Genomic DNA, 4861 nt, shown 5'->3' with positions numbered 1-4861 from the left:
GACAGGGATCCAAAGCCCCCAGAAATAATGTATACATATGACGGCCCTGTATTTTATTTTTCCCTTCACTATCCAAACCCAGAATAAAGAGCCTGAATGTGTTCCAGAGATTAATCACTCTATAATCAATATCTAATTTAAAAAAGAATTATATCAAAAGACAGGGGCTAGAAATATGCCATTTTCTTTTGTATGTGATTCTAGTTGACTCAGGGCTAAATGTCTAGGACATTATCTGACCCCTCCCTTCGTCCGCTACATGACTCCGCTACGAGTTAGATTGATATTACTAGAGGTTCATTCCTTGTTGTTGATGGTATTGAAACTATTTGATAAAGACTGAAACACCGACAGAGATTTAAGTGTTTAATGTGTTCTATATGCAAAAAGAGTAAACATCAAATATAGATCCAAGTGAAGTAGCTTAAAGGGCATTGTTTATCATGCCGTATTTTTATTGCTAATCTCACATATATTGCTCATCCAACAGGGAAAAGGCCCCACACATCCATAAATGGCCTGCAAACCAAGCTCTGGAATGAGTAATATTTAAGCCCGGCATTCATAAAGCAAGGAATAGAATTACCGAGCTGACAGAGACCATAGAACTGTCAGAGAAACAAATGCCAAACCGCCTCTGCTCAAAAATGAGATAGCTTAAGTTGAGAGGGGTGGAGTAGCCTACTCAGTCAAGCGTTAAGAGTCAGTCAGACCCATAGCTCTTCAGCCACGATTGGAGGGCTGTCTGGAAACGGTGTTCTTTGGTACACTCTAACGAGGATGAGGAGACGAATGCGAAGTTAGGCGCTCTCAAACGTTAGAAAGGTGAGTCCCTCTGGTGCCTGAGCAGTATTTAGACTACCATGTCACTGTCTGATTTGAGAAATGCTCTCTCTCACTCTTCTGAGCCTGGGTCAGCATTTCCAGGGTTCTGTCGGGCTCCAACACTGCTATTTCCTAGAGTACTCTAAGTCAATGAACTGCGGGGAGAGGAGCTTGGGCGTTCTGTCTTGGGTACTTGGTTGTATTTGTGCCTTTTCTCTGTAGCTTAAAAATGGGTTCTCTGAAAATCCTCAAATCCCTCTGCTGTCCTGCTCTCCAGTAGGATGCGAGCATCCATCCTCCTTGAAGAATCACAGATGTGGTTTCAGGGTACTTTACATCCCCTAAAGAGGAAAGTGAAGCTTGCTCTTTTTTAGGCACAGCCTGCATTAAACCATCAAGGATGCCTGTGAAAAAACAAAACAAAACAAAACAACAACAACAAAAAAAACCAGCTAGGAACACCTATGAAAAGAGGAGAAAAACGATGCCCTTTCTGAAAGAAAGAAAAACCCAATGGACCTAGAAAAATTGCTATCCATAATATAAGAAGTAGCAAGGTCATAAAAACATGCACTCAGGGAAGTAATGCAGTGCGAACATTAGGCCAACGACACATTTTTCTTATGTCTCTCCACCAGTTTGCCCAAAAGCAGCTGCAAACTGATGCTTGCAGGTCCTTTTCAGAAACACAATGCCTTCCTGGCTCACTCTCAGTGCTGGACAGGGGCTTTCAGAAAGCCACGTGCAGCGGCAGAACGGCTGCCTACAAAGATGAATAGGCACGCCTGTCACCAACTTAGGTTGAAAGAATTCCTGAAACAAATGAGCAAGTCCAAAACCAAAATAAAGGGGGAGCCTAATTGTATTTTTTCAAGACAGAGTCTTACTTGGCCTAGGCTAGCCTTGACCTTAAAGATAGCCTTAAACCCTGATCCTCCTGCTTAAACTTCCCAAGAACCAATGTTGCAGGCATGTAGCCACACTCTGTGTATCATTTCTGAGAATGAACACTAAACCACCTGCACACTAGGCAAGCACTTGACCAACTGAGACACACACAGCCTTTGCCCCAATTTCCACGATGATTCCCCATCTCTCTGAACGGCTGCACGCGATGCAGGAAGTGAAATGAAAAGGGGCTCAGGCCACTGGATGGACACTAGGGTCTAGATGTCCCTAACCCCTGGTTAAAGGATACCATGAAAGGGGTGAGACCCTAGATGGGGTACGGTAGTGTCTGCTGCTCTGCCTAAGATGCTATTGAGGTCTTCTGACAAAGGCCTTAGAAAAGCTGCAGGTAGACTTTGGCTGGGAGAAGCTGCTGAACCCCAACAGGCAGAGGCTGGGTACAACCTTCACTGCATCAGAGATGGCTTTGTGCCCATCCATAAGGGCCAGTGCCAGCTGGTCCCAGCGAGTTACCTGCTAAGTGAAATGCCACAGAATCCTACTTTTACCCTTATACTTTCATGTTTGCGGAATTCATCTCTTATTATACAATGTGTGGAAGCCTTCCATGCACCAACAGCAAGAACGGTTCACCAGTTATAATTCTGAACTAACAGTACGTTTTCATTTTCAGGTAATAATGTAAGTCATGAATTCTTTGTGTGATATTTCTGTATGTATATATGTATGTGCATGTTTGTATGTTGGTGCATGCATGCCATGGTGCATGTGTACAGATCAGAGGCTAATCATCGGTATAGATGGTCCATCTTCCACCATGCTTGAGACAGGGTCTCTTGTTCATCTCAGCTTATCCTGCCCTAGCAGGCCTATTTGGGGACTCTCTTGTCTCCCATCTGTTAGGAGCACCGGTGTTAGAAAGTGCTACTGTACCAAGCTCAAGATGCTGGGGGTTCAAACTCTGGTCCTGATGATTGCACACTGTACCCACCTAGCCATTCCCCAGCCCAAAGAGTATAAATTCTAAAATGCTCTTCGAACTAGATCAAGGCATAAGATCAGCATTTGGCTGTGGATGCAGGACCATCAGCCATGTGATTTTCTGAACTACTTGTCTAACTTCAGGCTCCAGCCTTTAACAAGTCTTCCAAGGGGAAAATGGGAGCATAATGTAAAAAGGTAACAAATATTTCTGATAAGAATGTTACTAGACTTTGAAATAAATATAGCATGGCTAACATAAAAAAAATGACGTATAAACCTCTTAAATGTCAAAAGGCAGGGTGTAATGACTTGGATATTTTATTTTGACTTTACATGCGGTGTTAAAAACCCAAAGTACATATTATTTACACATCCACAATACAAGTTTACAAGATATCTATACATGTTAAAGTACTCTATAAAAGAGTATAGAGCCACTTCACTTTAGGGTTATTTTTTTTTTATGCCGTACCATTAAAAAAGATACAATCTGTGTTTACCTTTGCACAAATGGATAAAGCATTTAAAAATTAAATTAACAGAATAGAGACTAAACTCCATGTTAGAAATTTCAACATAAATACTGATAGAACTCACAGTACACTCTAAGGCAGCACAATGTTACAAGATGTTAGCGGGGTCACACAGAGTTACCACGCTGGGATTAATATTTGTAAGGTAAATGCAGACACATCGTGGGTGGCAGACTGTGTAGTGCTTACTGTTGGTTGGTTTAATTGATTAAAGTGTAATATTTTAGTTGCAAAGCTGAAGTAGTTTGAGAACAGGTGTTTCAGCTTTTAAGGAATCAATGTTTTTTTTTTCCTCTCTCTAGAAAAGAATGTTCTTGAAGGAAAAGACCAACTCCATCAGTATTCTACATTGTGTATAAAAACGACCTGGTGTTCTGCACCCGTTCCTCCCCCCAAGTAATGCATGCCATCGTCACTGTCCCAAGATAGTGGCTGAACCCTACCTGACTGGGTCAGGAGCCTTCCTCAGCTGTGGTACTTTCTGACTAGGTTGGACAAATGACCGAGTGATGTGCAGAGGGTTAACCAAAGTTGTCAGTAGGCTGCACACTCCATCAGCCTTCAGTGGGCTCTGCCAAGCTACATAGAGATGACGTTAGAGACATGGTTTCCGCAGGTGTCACACTCCCTGGGAACCCTCATCTGACTTCACATTTCCAGAAGAGCAGGGGTGGAATGTTTATCATGACAAGGGCGGGTGCTGCTTCTGATTCCGGTGCGTGGGGGAGGGGGAGGGGGAGGGGGCGGGGAGAGTTCAACAACAAATTGCTCAAGGTTGCTTTCTGACTTTGTAAGAAGTCGTCGGGTGCTGGCTGAAGAACATTTACAACTGGCACATGGGAAATGATGCGCTAATAGTGGAAACACTCAACATACTGCAGAACTTCTACCACTCTCGTGAATAAGGCACAAGATGCACAGATCCGGGTAAACTCACATGTGGTATTTACAGTTTACTGTCATTGCCTGCATGACTCAGGAGAGCATCCTCAGAACACAGCACAGAGGACAGGGCGGCACCAGTGTGGGCTTTCAGGCCCTCCCTGGTGAGCCGACTGCAATTCCTTTTCTGTCTCTTTTCTTTCATCCTCTGTTTTGGTTTTCTCTTTTTGTCTTGGGGGAAGGAAGAGTGAACAGAAGAAAATTTTTTGCTATGTGGAAAATAAAATAACACAATCAAAGAAACACTTATGAGTGTGTCGAGGGTTAGGTAGCTTTGATTCACAGTGGACGGGTAAACGTTACTACTGAATACTGGTAGATACATCAAGGGTACATCTTAGTAACTCTAACTTCTTAAGCTGGCAAGGCTGGAAGAGAAGTTCTGATGAATAGCAGCACAAAATTATTTAGAACTCTTACATGTCCTTACATGACATTGGGTACCACATAGGTTAAGTTAATCACTTGACAGTCAAAGGAGCCTCGACTTCCTTTCTCGGAGCTGAACACAATAACTGGTGGTGTGGGAGGAAGTCAGCTGTCTTCAGTCATGCTCAGTGTAAACAACTCCATAGTACAAAAAGACGCAATGGGCACCTAAATAAATCCTAATCTCTCTCTCTCTCTCTCTCTCTCTCTCTCTCTCTCTCTCTCTCTCTCTCTCTCTC

Source organism: Microtus ochrogaster (genome assembly GCF_000317375.1).
Source record: "Microtus ochrogaster isolate Prairie Vole_2 chromosome 14 unlocalized genomic scaffold, MicOch1.0 chr14_random_1, whole genome shotgun sequence".
Taxonomy (NCBI): domain Eukaryota; kingdom Metazoa; phylum Chordata; class Mammalia; order Rodentia; family Cricetidae; genus Microtus; species Microtus ochrogaster.
The sequence above is the reverse complement of the archived record's forward strand: the minus strand, read 5'-3'. Positions refer to the sequence as shown.